The following is a 16956-nucleotide window of genomic DNA, read 5'->3' on the forward strand; positions in this document are numbered from 1 at the left end:
GGATAAAAATGTTTATAAAATATTTTCAAACTTAGGTGCTTAAGTTCATTTTCACACCAGTAGCTACCAGTGGCAAACTTTCCTCTGGGAACAGCATCTGCAGGTCCAATTGACTTGAAATGACTGGCAGGCATGCAGCTGCCCAGAAGAGTATGAACTATCAGCCTAATTTTAGGCACAAATTTTAAAATGCTGCCCTCTTTCAGAATGAAATTTCTTCTTATTTACTCAGTATCTTCCATCATACTGCACAGGATACCACAACTTAGATTTCAACATAGACCACAACAAAATGTACATAAAATGTAATTCTGGCTTAAGGTACTCGGGTGTAATGAGGCACCATTTCCTTTCTAGACACCTAATCCACAGCACAACTTACAACACACATCTATATGAATGGCCATAAACTCATATGTGTCTCAAATCTACCTAGAGCATCTAAATGCCACATACAAACTAAGACATATATTTATTTATAATTTCTACAAAAGTGTATTTTTAAAGATAAAACTGTCAGTTGCAAAATATTTGGAAACTGGCTCACAAAACATTACTTCATCTCTTATTAGAACCTTGTGTAATCTCCCAGATAGGGTGAACAGCCTGTGGAAGTCCATGAGAAAGAAGCATATGATGCCCACATTTGTAAAGATGCAGAAAGAGAGCTAGTATTCAACACACATCAATCACATTCTCTTGCAAGGAATTAAATGGACTTTCGCTGGTGAGCCCAGCTTGGTGGGCAATGTCCAATGTTGACAAAAGGATTCTGAAAATTACTGGGATTGTAATTAAAGCATAGTGGTGGAAGGGAGAGGCCACAGCTGCACAGCCTGAATGCATTGCTGGTGCCATTGCACATTTGACATCCCATTGCTGCGTTCTGGATCAACTTTCATTAATGGCAATCACTGGCAGCCGTTTTCAGCCTGGGTTTGTACGTAATGAGGCTTATCTGCCTCTTTCCATTTGGTTACCTCTTTCCACAACCTCCCTCTCCCCTAACCTCCCTCTCAGAAAACTTTCTGAGCTGTTGGCCAACCCAAATTAGTGATTACTCTGAGGGAAAGGCAGGCAGAGCTCAGCTGCCACTGTTGGCAGCACCAATTGCTCAGGTAGTTCTGAGCATGCACAGTGCTGATCTAGACAACCTGCACACTGCTCTTTTCAGAAGAGCATGCCATAAAAGAAATGGAGAAAGGTCAACCTAGTGCACTGTGAAGTGGAAGGGACAAAGGGCACCAAGCCAACATTAAACAGGTTTTATTAGTCCCGCTGCTCACAGATTGACTTCTTTCTGTGCTGATTCTCCTCTATATGGTCTGCTCACATTTAGCACATACCCACCAATAGTGTTAGTACAGTCAGAACAGCATAAGGGAAAATGCACTGATGAAAAGACAGATTTGCTTTCCTAGTGACCTACCAGAAGTCGCCTGGAACAACCAAAAGACAGAGATGACATGAGAAAAGACTACAGATTTAATAATTCCAGTGTACAGAAGTAAGCCTCACTGCAAATCTTTCCTAACCATGCACATACATACAAAATGAGGATAGTTTTCTGCTTACTGTTTTTACAGCTTTTCGGCAACTCACCAAGTATTATCTTAATGACAAAATTAATAATTCCTCTTAAAACTTATCAGTAGCTAGCAAGTGTCCTGAAGAAGATACACATTTCCTTCCTTTCCCTGTTCCCCTCCAGGATCACTTTCCTCAAGCAGGAAGCCCTTTGTACTAGGATTTAGGCTGAGAAACCTACACTCACAATCATAGGAAAATCAGATAAATAAGAATGGAATTAACCCATGAATTAATTATTTGATAACACTGTCTTCCAGATTAATGTCTCCTTTGGATTATCTGATGAATGCTACAGTTAACTAACTTTCTTTTGATCCTCCTACTGGAAAATACAGCAAAGATTAGATGGCGGGGGTGGAAAGATAATTATGCTCAAGAAGATGACAGTATCTTATACATACTATGAAGGTTAAACTCAAGTAGTTCCTTCTTAAGACTCCTACTACCAAGTAGAGATGCCAGTGTGAAGCTGTTTAGCCAGTTTCAAATTGGTACATGTTCTCATGCTCTTGCGACACCTGGCATATGGTGAATGCATTGAAACTTGTAAAAAAACAGTGATTCATTGTTAATCATTCAGAAAAGAGACAGAAATTCATGGTAACCCTGTACTTCTGGAAAAGTACATCTACACCCCAATTTTTACCTGTTTTATGAGACAGAAACTGCAGGTGAGGTTAAGATCAGGATCTGGATGTTGGTATAACAAAATTTTGGGGAGTGTCACTTAAATCCACAGTTAATCCGTGCAGTATTATGTATGGTGAGCTGTGGATGTTCAAGAAGTGTCCCCACAGTCAGGAAGATCTTCTGGCATGATCTGTGTGCCTTTATGATGGTGAGGCACTGGAATAGGTTGCCCAGGGAGGTTGTAAATGCTCCATCCCTGGCAGTGTTCAAGGCCAGGTTGGACAAGGCCTTGGGTGATACGGTTTAGTGCGAGGTGTCCCTGCTTATGGCAGGGGGGTTGGAACTTGATGATCTTAAGGTCCTTTCCAACCCTAACTATTCTATGATTCTATGACACTTTCAATGGTAGGGTCAGCCTTACACAAGTAGCTTCATCCATGGGCTGAAGTGGATTTTCTCTTTTGCATTGTAATGGCTGCATTCTGATCTCCTGGTTTGACTTAGTTACTTTTCATAAAGCACTCACATTTCATGTGTATGTATTCCAGCAAAGTATTGATTTGCATAAGGAACATTATAAGTAACTTTTTTTACCAAAAACTTGCCGTTTTACTCTCACACCTACGACCTTCCATAGTTAATTCTCAGGGTCTCAACTCCGCACTTTGATTTCTCCAACAGGTTATTCTACCATTAAAAAAAAAAAAGGCAAGTTAATTACTTGTCTTGTCTAAAATAACTTCAGTTCTGCTCCAGGCTGAGCAGGAGAGATCTTCAGGTTTAGCAGTCCCTGCCACTTTCTTCCTGTCTCATCAACTGTGCTTAGCACCGTAAGTCAGGAAATCAAGAAGTCAGCCAAAGTGAGGCTGACCCTATGGAAGAAGACACAAAAGGGGTAGGCACACACACACTGGACTGGTGGATTGAGAAGGAGCTTGATCCAGTCTTTGATGACTTAGAGGACAGTTGGGAGGGAGCATGTGGGTGGGCAGTATGGGGAGACAATTGAGGAAATGAAAGCATGCATAGCTGTGTAATGGGAGGGCAAAGTGAAAGGATGAGCTGAAATGCCAGTTCTTGGAGCACTGAAGCAGAGAACCTGCCCTGTGTTAACCCCTGAGTGACACAGACTGGGTCTCCAGGCTTCTGGCTATCCCTCTGTCCTGCATGAGCATAACATTTCTGCACCAAGTTATCAATGCATGGAAGGATCACAATAGAGTATCAAAGGCTTGCAATGGATCTGCTGCTGCGCTGAACTTGGGAGTGAGTGCAATAGCACCAGGGACTCTCCTCATCAGATACTACTTCTGCGTCAGGTTAAAAATAACTCCTGGGAGACTGCACATCCACGTACAGCAGGTACAAAATGCAGAGCTAATAATTATAAAGTCTTGGATCAAGATGGGTAAGCCCTCAGGAATTCTGGGGAAGCTGTGAATTTGAAACTGTACTTCACCTGGCCCAGGCTCAGTTCTGCTGTAAATCAGAACTGAGGAAACATCATCAACAGATAAACAACATCATAAATTCTGTTGCTTAGCTTCTCTTTTCATTGCAGCACATTTCATGTGGCACCAAACATACTGAAAAATGCACCCCCAAAAAATTAATAATCTTTAAAATTGTACTCCTCATCCCAGTTCATCAATTACATTAATAACACCATCAATATACCAGAAGACAGAGCTTTCTCTAAATAAATGAGATCTACGCTTGTTTCCAACAAAATAAAACATACATGATACCTGAGGTATCGTATATGGGAAAGCTATAAACTAAAAAAGGAGCAAAAGTGCTAGCTACCAGACTAAATTCACCTTCCACATGCAAAGCACTGCCTGTATTTTTTTTTGTATTTTGTTAATAATGCAAAAATACTGAGGTTATTGTTTAAACATATCTTCCAAAGAACACAGAACAGTTGGAAAATCAAGAGATAGATGATAAGGAAGACGTTCACATTTAGATCAGTTAGTCACCCTGCACCTCCTGGTTCTCTGGAAAATGTAAAAAAGCAGGCAAGAGTGTTACATGGGGCACGACAGCAAGGAACGCATAAGGCTGGGTTTGTTCAGAAGTGCCTCCACAAAAGAAACAGCCATAGAGCTATCCAACCCAACCTCACATCTGCTTCCAATTTTATAGTCTTCGTGTCTTTGATGAAAATCCAATTTTTCCCAAAAGGAATTGCAGCACAGTTGAGTAAAGAAAGGTCTATTGATAAATTTAATGCATCTTTTACAGAGTGTGATGCTTCAGGGGTTTGGTGGTGGGGGGAGAATGGGTTTGTCTCATAATATTGTGCTGCATCTCTAAAGCTCCCTTTACATATCACCCCTTCATAACCTAAGAAGTGGTCTGTTTAGAGCAGCAATGAACTAGAGGCTTCAAGCTAGGTCAGCTTGCTTTTGTCAGAGTCCCTAGGCATCTTAGACACTCACCTCTATCTAACCAGACAGTCTGACATATCTTTTTTTTTGCATGTTTTTAAGCAACATGAGGTAGCACACATCCAAGAACATTGACACCAGTGTGTCCTTTTGACACCCTCTCCAAAGACAGCAGTAAACAAAAACTTCAATAATAAACAGTGCTTATTTTACTGTGTTTCTTTCATAGTTGCCCAAGAAAATTCTTTATCCTACAATAAGCACTGTTCAGATAGTTCTTAGGGTAATGCTAGCCCTACCTATGGGCTAATTCTTGTTCCAGCTACTTATATTATACTCTGGCCCTTTCAAAGTTAAGTGAAATCAACAGGGACAAGACACACTGCTCTTGTTTCAAGGCACACAAAAACTTTGGGGTCTTGTCTGTCATCAGCCCACTATTTTCTGCTCTGCAGCCTTGTTGTCAGAAACAGTCCCCAGGCTACACAGGACACATAGCTTTTCAGGGGGACATGAAAGGTACTATAAATTGCCATCCGACACAATTGAGCCAGAAATCTGACTAGTATAAGGATGCAAAATTCCACTGAAGTCAGGGGGCCTGTGCTCATTAATGTCAAGGCTTCATTTCACCCATTAAAAAGTGAACTGTCAGCTAAGCTATGCTCTGTGAACTCTTGTGGGATTTCCTGCCTTCTTAAGTTACCCATTTCCAGTTTACCTACAAGCCCAGTCTAAATGCATGAATTTAAAATAAAATGCACTTCTAGAGACATAGAATAGACTGTCCATATTACATGCTGCTTCCATCATCAAAAACAAAACAGAAAACCAAAACAAACCTAAAAATATTGTGGCTTTAGTGTAAAAGCACACCTATCCTCCTAAGCAGCCTGGGTGGAGGAAAGACAGAGGACTCTGATGAGACAGGAAGGTCAGGTCAACTATAGGACAAAGGCCTTAGTGATGATCTTGCTTTCTTTGCAATGTAAATCTACAGGGACTGTACAAGTTAACCTGCTATTTACAAGGGATAAAAAAAAAAAAAAAAAATTAAATTAACCAAACAGCCCAATAACTTTTTCCTTTTCTGCAGCCAAGACAAAGCCACAGCAAGGTCATACTAGTGCTCATTTACTTTACATAATTTCTTATTTGAGCACCTGTCTGGGGGTCTGTGGAAGCATTGGGACTGGATAATCCACTGAATGATCTTTAATCAGACAGTGATATTAGGTGCTAATAGCTCTGATAAAGGGGCTGTTTAACCCAACTACTAACACAAAGGCATGTCTGCCACAACGACTATTTCAACAATGCATTTGCCCCTCATATTAATTAAAACTAATTCCTTGCAGGCCACAGAAAGCACAGAGTAAACCCGCATGGAAAATGTCTAGGTTCTACCACGACAAATCACATTAAAGAAAAAAAAATAAAATTATCCTTAGGCAATTAAATTTGTCTCAGAAAATATACTCTCTTGGAAATTCTCAAATTGTAAATTCACAGCTAAAAAGGCTGCTGATAGAGTCTTTTGAATGTGTAACTATATATCTGTAGCTCTGTTCTGTGACTTCATACTAGTCATTAAAAGCTTCTAGTAAGTCAAATAAAAAGCACTAAGCCTTGCTAAAGGTCCTGAGATGACAGTTATTTACACATCATTTAGATGATTGTCCCAGACTAGAGTGGTTTAAGTGAACCAGCACAGTTAAGTCTCCTAGATAGGTTATCAGGATTTCATCTTTTTCTCTATCTCTAGAGAGCTTAAATAAATTATGTATATATACATATTTATCAGGCTATAAAGGGGTATATTCTTAACAGCCTGCATACAGCTTTCAGGCATAAAACTTGTAACTGGAAAGCTGGAAAGTCTTAGTTAAGATCATACTCACAAATGATGGCTTACTCTTTAGATGTGTTTGGTTTTCAGAAAACTGTTTGGCTTTCCAAAGGTCCTAGCATACTAAAAGAAATACATGAAAAACACACAACTAAATTTGGCACTTTGGTACTTAAATTAATCCCCAAGGATATTATGGCTAAGAAGTAAAACACATCCAGGTTAACCCCCCGCTTAATTTCCTTCTGGAGTCTGTGAATGGAGAGACAATCAGCTAGAAAAATGTGAAATTGTTAACAATGTAAATGAAGGCCTGAAAGCTGTACTCAGATGTGACAGCATGGACCCTTTTCCCAAAACCTGTAAGAACCAAAACGTGGGAGAACAAAAGAGTGTTATGAAAGAGCATGCTCCAGAAATCTGTGCAATGCTCAGATAATCTTCTGATAAAATGAGAGCATAAGCTTCAAAGACTGATATGTTAAAGTTTTATAGCCAGAAGGTCAGTGCCAGTTATTTATATCTGTCTTCAGGCTAAAGAAGATTAAAACCCATCTGGAGACAGTCCTGGGCAACCTACTCTAGGTCACCCTGCTCCAACAGGTGATTTAGACAAAGATGACTATTACAGATCATGTCCAATCTCAATTTTCCAACTGTGAAAATAAAAAAGAACAAAAAAATCTACCATGTGATATTCCAACTATAACATCTACTCGTCTCACTGGGAAGTTAAGACAAGAAGTATGTATGTAACTTCTGTTGAAGGTAATGCAGCAATATTTCATGAGCTCCATCAACTTTCACCATGTTAAAAGTGATTCCAAGTAGTTAGGAATGTGAGAAATCTTTCCTATACAGGACTTTTTTCAAACCTGTAGCATTATCTTAATGCAGTTTTCCTAAGTGAATTATTTATTAACTTGTTAGTCTCATTGATCAGCACAGGAAACTACCACCAAAGCAGTCAACTGGACTTCTGAGTGCAAATAAATAGCAAGCATTTAAAGGGATATGCTTCCTTTGATGCACATAGGAAGCTCCAATTCAACAATAATGGGAAGTATACAAGGAATTATCTTGCAAAAAATCATGCAAAATAAAGACAACTTTTTACTACAGTTGTTCATGAGTTGGTTTTGGTTTCCATTTTTAACCTGATTTACATTAAAGCTAGCCTGAACTCTGGTTAAGCTTCCTCACAGGATATAATCTGCTCTCTAACTGCCATTACCAAGTTCTTCACTATACAGGCTTCTGTAGTTTCTTTGAAAATGCATTTACTCTGGAATCACTAATCAGTTCAAAAAAACTGAGTAATGTTATAGGACTTAAAAATAACTTTTATTCTCAAATAAAGCATCCATATAGGAGACTGTTTTGTAAAGTAGTTTGTCCCACAACAGCTGTGTCAGTTAGCCTTCTCATTTAGGTATGTCCCAAGCTTAGCCATGAAGAATTTTAAACTATCATTAGCACAATGCCAGGCTTTATTATTTTATGAAGACTTACAAGCCAATCACTTCCTGGTTCTTAGTAAATTCATAGCCCAACTGTCAGGGGACTGCAAATATAGGATTATGTTAGGCAGGCCATTGATTGAGCTATTTTATTCTTAAGGAGGCAAATTAATTTCATCCTGGATTGTTTTTTTTCTACCCCCAAGAAAAATGCATTGAAGGCACTGGCACTGAGAATTAACAGAATCTTTGTATTTGTCAATAAGGTCATGCAAGCGTTGATGCCTTCTGGAAGCAAACTTCTGTTAGAAATGCTGTTGTCATTCATTAAAAAGAAATAGTATCTTAGAAGCCTAAAAAGCATCCCAATTTTCCAAAGCATTTTTGTTCAAGACTAATCAAATCACCTTGCGCTTGATACCAACAGAATGCTGGTAAATCGTGACTATAACAATGTGACCATAATTATCTATTGTTAATCCAAACAAATATTTCAAATAGCAAAGCACAAACAACTGCTACTCACCATGGCAGAAAGTCTTAGACGGGGGGTATTTCATTCATGATTATTTGAATTATGGCATTTCAACTGGTGGCCATTTTCTTTGTCGCTTTATCCTTAGACTTGATCAACATTCCAGATCATGTCTGCATACTTTATGGATCCCACCAATAGCTAGATTTAAGATGTAAAATAAAAATCAACTTAATTTAATGTGACAAGAGTGGCTTTGTGTTTAGGCTTTGCTCCCAGTCATTTATTTACTCCCTGTGTATAAAACTTTTGTCTTTTAGAACAAGAAACTCTACTTGTCTGCATCTTTCTCTGGTATCTACCTCCTCATTTTCCAAAATGGTTATTATTGCATGTACTGCCATTGTCACATAGGCATTGGCATCCGCAAAACTTACCACAAATGAACTTTTTCCAGAAAAATACCCTTTCCACTAACCCCCTCAAAGAAGGGGTGCAATGTTGTTCAGGTCAGCGAAGATGCAGGCACGAAAAAGAAAGGAACTTGGCCTAAAAGAACACTGACATACTTGGGATCACCAACGAGCTGCCCTTCACTTTAGACTAACACAGGCCATTTTTCCTTTCTCTGTGGCACAGAGCTGTCTGCTGTATAAGACCATCTGGAGAATTTTACTGAACTTTGGATAGTGATGAAACTTAGGCCCCAACCTTCCCTGTTGCCTTCCTGTAACACATTATGATTATGCTATTGATTCTAAGCTTTCTACAGAGTTCTCTGAAATGTCTTTTGGCCATTGTATAGGAAGTCTCTACAGTGGAAATCTGCGTGGCAGATTTTCCCTGTACCCTCCTGGAATAAACATTGTATTTATGGCCAACAACAGCTTGCAGATCCTAAACTGAGGGACCCTGACTTTTTTTCAGTCATGTCACTTGTCTCTGTCAGTGTAAATATCTTCTGGGGATATCAACCACACCTCTTTGTTTTAATGGCATATTGCCACATTGTGATGGAGGTGGATGAACTCTTCTTGGGAAACTGGAAGTTACCTTGTTTTGAAAGAATCACATTTGCTTTCATATTACATAGAAATGCCAGTGTTTTATAGCAGTGAATCCTCATTTTGATCTTTCAGGGATTATTGACCTGTTAGAAATTCCTAGATGCATTGACAGTAAAGAAAGAAAGCAGAGACCATAATGTGGGAAGATGGGAACACACTGGAGAATTCCTGTAGTCTGTTTGAACTGGTTAGCAAAAAGGCCTGCTAACACTGCTCATCAAAAAGGAGATGCTTTGTAACATGAGCCTCTGCACCTTTCCCTGAAACCACGACTTGACTTTCCAAACATAAACTATTAAGGAAAAAAAAAGAAAAGCAGCTTATTTGTAAGCCTGATCAAAAGTGATAGGCATCACAAATAGATTAGAAGCAGGGAAAAAGGTATACATCTTTTCAGAAGCAGATATAATCATGAAAATAGGGAGAAGGAAAGTCTTCAGGAATATACTTGAATGTTATTTTATTTATTAAAAGTAGTTTGGTTAGAATTGCTGCATGACATGTTCGTTTACCATCCAACTCTCAACTTTTACTCATCAAAAACATACAGAGAGGTCTAGTGGATTAGCAATTCTTGTCCTACAAAGCAATCTTGACTGGTCAGCCTACAGTCTTGTTTCTGGATTCTGTAACCATAAGCACCGATATAAATTTTCTAACAGAATGATTTCCCACCAAAACGCTCAAGCCAAATACTAAGGTCTTTAGAGTAAGTGCCTTTACTTGAGAGGGTGGTGAGGCACTGGAAAAGGTTACTCAGTGCTGGAAGATGCTGCCCAAGGAAGTGAGAACATACTCTTTATTTCTTCGTGTTGTGAAAGGGAACATTTCCAGTCCTGCCAATTGAACTGTTTTGGGTTCCTGGGCTTTTATCCCTCTGGCTAAGGGAGTCCCAAAGGCTCAGCAGGAGACAGATTCAAGGTGCTCATGGCTCAGCACGCTGCCATTGAGTTAACAACTCTCAGGTGACAAATGAATGCTTTAAGTCATCCTTTCTTACGCCTCTTCTTTGAGAGGGTTGACCATACGGATGGGGATGTCTCCTTTTCCAGGAGGCCTCAATCGAGTTAAATCAACGTATTTGTAGAATTAACAATACAAAACCTAGAGCAACATAAAGTGTTCCCACACTTCAGTAGATGATTCTGCTTTCTGTAGTCAAAAAATCAGACTCCTACAGTACAAATGATAGAGGTGGTGGACTCATGATCTAAGCACACCCATGTGCCTGGGAACTACCAGTGAAATAGCAAAGAAAGACCAGTGAAATAGCAAAGAAAGAAAACCACTTAACATCTCAGAGGTAATTAAGCTGTAGTTTACAGTTTACTGCATGCTTTGGCTATGATTTTAGTAATTTTGATCCATCTGCCCCCTTTAATTTCTAAGATATGATTTTCATAGCTCCCTATATAAATATATGTGCAAATGTGTGCACCTGGTATTACAAACACACTGAAGTTGCATTGAAAACTGTCAGAGTGAGTGTTGTGAAAGAGGATATTATGAAAGCCATTGTTTTCTTTTTCACATCCTAGGAAAGAAAAATATACATACATAAATAGGTAAGCATTGTGACATCTTAGCACAATTCACCTGCTCTCTATCATTCTCTCATCAGTTGTTTCAATGAAAGGTAAATGAGCATATCCACAATAGATCTTGAAAAAAAGAAGTCTAATATAAATATTTAACATAAAAATTATATCTGTGGTAATTCAGGCTTTAGATTTTGATTCTGAAGGTCTTAGTCATTTCATGCTGCAGGATATTCCTTCCAAAGTGTGTATCCTAACTGTGGCAGTAATTCTGAAATTTTTACTAATTTGTTAAAGAAAAGAGTCTATTTCTATCCTAATTTTGTATCCCTACTGATGACAGTAGATATTGACTCAAAAATACACCAATAAAAATTACATCACGTATTTTGTCAGAATAAAAATACCAATCAAATGTGCAGATAGTTTACACATAAATGCAGTTATCCCCAAACCATGATGATTTTTATTTTAGCATTTTTCTATCTGAGATCATGGCTTTTTTTGTCGGACCCGGCAAGATCAGTGGTTTTGCCCTGCCTCTCCCTTTTCCTTTACTGTGTAACTGCCTTATACAAAGTGATACTTGTATGCCAGCAGGTAATATATTTATGGAGTAGTCACCCAGACCTGACAAGTACTGTAGTGTACTTCTTTTGAAAATCGCCCAAGGTGGGGTTATTTCATCTGCTTTGACAAATTGTATATGTATTATCCACATTATGCTGTCACATCTACCTTAGGTTCATCAGGATCTTACTGATGATGTTGTTTTCAAATCTAAACACAGTATGGGGAAAGCAAGCAAGCAAACACGCAAACCAACCTATCTTAGCAATAATGTTAAAAATAAAGCCTGAAACAGTGACACAGTGCAATAGCCTTCAGTGCTTTTTAATTATTTTTTTTTTAATAGCTGTGTTCTAATTCTTCAGAGAACAGAGAGGGGAGCTTTGAAAAGGTGCTAATAGACCATGAATTTGCAGCAGTGTAGTTCACAGCTAAACACACTCTCACTTCAAGCTCGGGCAGGAGAAAAAAATAAAAATGAGGACACCACAGAAGTGAATTAAAAATCATTCAAACAGTCCTATCAACAACCAGGGCACTAGCAGCTTATAAGATCAGCTTCATTTGGCAGGGTGCCCATCATGACATGACCAAAGAGGGCCAGGGCAGGAGGATACCTTCTGGCTTGCAAAAAGGATATGGGGCGGGCTGCCAGGGGGAGGGATGGCAGCAAAAGGAGCATCATGTAAGCCTATGTTGAATTCACTTGTTTTACAGAACACAGACAGGAAACTTTTAGGTCTTTTAAATGTGTTTGAAGAGTTCTTCTATATTTTAGATGGTAGACAAATATTCTCTGGGTCAGCTGCACTGCAGGGAGAGATTACTATCACAAAGCCCCTCCTCCCGCCTAGGGGTACTGTCCCCTCAAATCTCCCAGAGATGTTCATGTGCTATTCTCCAAATGAGACTGTGGTTCCATGACAGTCTAATCCGATCTAAGTTGGGGCTGTTGCAGTCCTTCCAACCCCAGATGCTGCCTTTTCCTGTGCCGGCAAGAATGCTTGTCTGGTCCCACACTGAACTGGTTCAGAAAAGACAGAACCAACTTGAAAAAATCTAACACTTCCCTGACAGTTCAGCTTCTTGTGGAGTCAAACAAGCACCAGCGCTGGTGCAAGAGATGGGGTGGGGATATACGTGATGCAAAGCCAGGCTGCAACAGCTCTGGTTTGGATCAGCTTAAACCATTTTGGAACCGCACTCAAGGCTGGGCTAGCCAACGCCTGCTATTTAAACTGCTTGTGCTGATCCCGCTCTTTTGACTGGCTCAGGTTTGGGAGTGGTCGTAAAAAGAGCTTCCTCACCGCATCAGAAGGGGTGAGTAGCTTCCCCTTGCTATCGGTAGCCCTTTCCTCAGGGACACATCAAAGTCTATCTGGACTAGAAACTGAAATAATCCCTCACCCTTTCTGAAGTTTACCAGGTTTTTAGTCAGCAGTGAGCCCAGTGGTTTGCTACTTGCTGACTTGTTTGCACACATCACCATATCATATGTATGCATACTAGCACAGAGATGGGGAGCAACACAAAATATCAAACAGCAAACATGTAGTTAAAACAGTTTTCCTACCTTCAAAGGTCATCTGCTTATTCCCAGTAGTAGCTGTGGAACAGTTTAGAGCCAAAACTCTGGAGGGCAAAATCAAGGATACCCAAATTAGCAACCAGAGAAGGAGATACACTTTGTATCTTTACTTGAAAGGCAGGTTTAATTGCCAGCTCTTCCAGTCTACCCTCATCACTTTCATTTAACAAGTATTTAGTTCTGCTGGACCCACATACATCTGTGAAGAGTACATTCTGCAAGGTATCATGATGACAGACACATTAGGAACTGGAAAAGGTCAGACATTAGAGCTGTGAGCACTATATAAAGCAAGCAAGAAAGAAAAAAAGTCACAGTTCAAGAAATGAGAGAGGAAAGGCTGGATTCACTGGGAAAAGCACCTGAACTTCTGAAGAAACAAAGGGAGAAACCAGTTAAGTTAGAAGAAAACCCTGAAGCCACCTTTTAGGTGCCAGACTTGGTACTAGGAGGTAAGTCTATACCTACAAGTTCCCAGCCTGTGACATTTCACAGCAGCACATCTGAATGGTTGAGTGAAATGGCATGGGAAAGGAGCAGGAGTAACATTGCCCAGATTTCAAATTGTGTGAGAAAGGGAAATATCTAAATACCCTGAAAATACTGTTGTGTTTGCTGGTGGCAGGAAGCAAATCCAAAACATTTATACTGGGAAGTGAAGAAGGAAGAAGAGAGAAAGATGTAGTCAGGGGTTAGTTCAGTAGAACAAAAAGTCTAACCCATATGCTTGCAGAATTTCTTACTGAAAACACTAGAACTAAAATTACATTTTTTTCTTTTTAAATAAGTAAAACTGTTAGGCTTATTGGCAAGCAGCCAGTTGTTTATTGGCAATTGCTTTATTTTCAGATGCCAATTTATTCCCTAAATGTCTTTGGGTTGAGACCACTGCCCTGTTCAGGGGGTAATCCACTGGCCAGCATAGAATTGCCCCTTAGGTGAACTTCATTTGTAACATAATGGAGATTTGCATGCTCTGTCCTAACAGGAATGCTCCAAACTGGCTTAACACTCAAGTCATGAATGTTATCTGTTGTCTATCTCCCCTCTCAAAAAAATGTGGATGAGTTCTGCTTTTTCAGATTCTCAGGAGAAATACAAAGATCTTCTCTGCCAGTTGCAGATGTGTTCTATTTTTTCCCCTACATCAGAGCTTCTGAATCATCCTTAATAATAAGCAAAGGCTATTCATACCAAATGGGGAAGTGCTCACACACTATGATGATAAAGCATTTCATCCATTAAAAAAAAGAAAAAAAAGAAAAAAAAAAGCACTACCCACAGAACTGCAACATCACATCATCTGCACTTTGCTGAATGTTCACAGAACAGCACTGGAAGTTACTGAAGTGTCAGATAGTGATTTCATCATGTGTCAGGCCTCCCACTAATAAATGATTCATCTCTCTCAGTACTGACACCTCAAAGAATTAAGGAAGAGAAGAAAGAAATTCATAAACTTTAAAGTGAGAAGTACTCTACTGATATTACACTTCCCAAGTAAACAGAAGCTTATGCACACACAAAGAATGTGTTTAGAAGTTAACCTTTCATTTATTTGAAGTGTACTTCTAAGTTTTAAAAGTGAATCTATTACAGAAAAAAAGGAATCATGAAATTCCATGTGTATCACCACAATACACAGAGGTAAATTAGTCAATTTACAAACACAAGATTTCACACACACCCTCTCCCCCAGCTTTGTGAAAACAGAAACTTGAACTGGGAGGAAATCTTCTCTGGCTTACATAGCAGTGATTAAGCATATGTTGGTGACAATAAGCCTGACCCAACTTCTGAGTACTTGATTACATCTGTAAAAACAAATCTAGCTCTTCTTGAAGGAGATGGGTGACTTACAATTGTCTCTAATGGAAATGGGACTGGAAGGAAATGTGCCATTTTAATCGGAATTTACATAATAATTCCTGGATGCTTTGTAAAGCCAGAACATCTTCCATTGATGACAATGGCTCTACTGAATGAACAGGACTAAATAGTAATCCAAACTTACTTCTCCCAGAAGGTATGAACTTAAAACACAAATCCAAACCAGGTAATGTACTTAGCCAGATACTACCACTTTTGCTTGGTTTGCTAGGACACTGAAGTTTGTGTAATAGCACACCAAGTTTCTAGTTAATTTTCTTCAACAAAATGAAGTAGAGATACAGATAGATACGTCAAATTCCCACATTCTTTGTAACGAATAAATAGCTGGAAGAAGAAAGAGATTCTGAAAGTGACACAACTAAAAAGCAAATCCTGTAACATAAAATTAAACCTATAAAACATTAAGGAATCCACATGGGTGAGAGACCTAACAAATGACCACACTGGAGGAAAAAAGAGACAACTGTAATTGACTGTGAAACCATGAGATACTGACCTGTGGAAAACCAGGCTTTGCTGGTTCTGCCACTGAAGGAGCTCCTTTGGCTGTAGGTGTGGTTTGGTGGTTTTTCTCATCAAAATAGCATCTATTATAAACAAAACAATCAGCAGACTCAAAGCAGGAGGAGCATATGGTTACAGAATTTATCCCACTTGATTCCTCTTCTGGAACAGGGAAAAGAATTAGATGAAGATGCTAAAGTTTGGACTTGGACTCAAGAGACCCTTTCTCAGTAGAATTAGACTGGCAGGAAAACTGTCAGGGACAGAAGAAAGCCAGAAGCCCCTGATGTCTCATGCCCTAAGCAGGTACTTCCTCTGTTCACTCTGAATATGTATACCAGACATGCCAACATGATGAACAGAATACTTAAAAACAGTAATATATGAAAGCAAATTATACTTTGCTGTTCCCCTACCTCTTGTTTTGGTAGAATTAATTAGGGCAACCTGGCTAACGATGATGTCCAGTTTCTCCATCAGTTTGATTTAGCATGACCTCTTCACTATCAGCTGGGGAATGTAAAAGACAGCAATGAACATCCGTATGTAGGAAAAATTACATGGCTGTGGGGCAGGATGCCTGAATGATCAAAAAAAAAATAGAATTAAATACTTAAAACACTTTACCATGAAATCGCCTTCTCCCCCTTCCCCCAACCCCCATGTTAAATCAGGTAGAAAAGTGTGATAATATTAAGGCTTAATCCAATTTAAATAAATTATTTTCTTGTAAATGTTAAAACAATCATTACATGCATCATTTACCTCCTCTTCTTCGCATAGTCTTAAATTATGCTCCATTATATCCAGATGGAAAAAAAATAAAAAAAGGCAGAAATGTTTCTTAAACATTTGAAATTTTGGGTTTGATTATATTCAGAGGTAAAAGTCACTAAAGAAATCTAGGGGAAAAAATATCTTAGAAAGCATTATGGGATTTTGTGTAGCAAACTTAATTAAGAATTTTTTTTGCTAGGTTACCAACAATGTTTTATTACAAGCTTAAGGTATGAGATTATTATAGCTCTCTGTCGTGCTTGGAAGCAAAGAAAGAACACTTGCAAAGAACAATCTTGTTATTACAATTAATTACAAATGTACAAATGAGTGATATATCAGACCCTGTCTACACTGCATAGTCATGAATTTATAACTATTTCACTATACAGAGTTATTAAAAAGCATGCTTTGCATCTACAGTAGCTTGATACCATATCACAGTCATGAGTATTTATGTTTATTCATGCACAGCTACCACCAGCCAGAGCTACACGTATGTGTCAGTGCATTTTAGCAAAATCTGCATCAACCATGCAGGTCTCTTCAGCTAGCATTTCTTTTAATCGGACAGACTGGAAGCAAGACAGGAGAAGGCAAGCCAGAAACACATGGATAGCAA

At 39.0% G+C, this 16956-nt stretch overlaps 1 long non-coding RNA gene across 3 annotated transcripts in view; it reads right to left on the reverse strand.

Moving 5' to 3' along the window:
- Positions 1 to 16956, reverse strand: part of LOC133208543 (uncharacterized) — a 72275-nt gene that overhangs the window by 46707 nt on the left and 8612 nt on the right. For all 3 annotated transcript variants that reach the window (XR_009724422.1, XR_009724421.1, XR_009724420.1), the window contains 2 exons: positions 8449 to 8598; positions 6515 to 6585 (listed from right to left, as the gene is read on the reverse strand). This is a non-coding gene — a long non-coding RNA (uncharacterized LOC133208543). The remainder of the gene's footprint in view (positions 1 to 6514; positions 6586 to 8448; positions 8599 to 16956) is intronic.

The sequence above is a fragment of the Neopsephotus bourkii genome, unplaced genomic scaffold, assembly GCF_033783945.1.
Source record: "Neopsephotus bourkii isolate Nb327-2 ecotype Australia unplaced genomic scaffold, CSIRO-AGI_Nbou_v1 NB_272, whole genome shotgun sequence".
Classification (NCBI taxonomy): Eukaryota; Metazoa; Chordata; class Aves; order Psittaciformes; family Psittacidae; genus Neopsephotus; species Neopsephotus bourkii.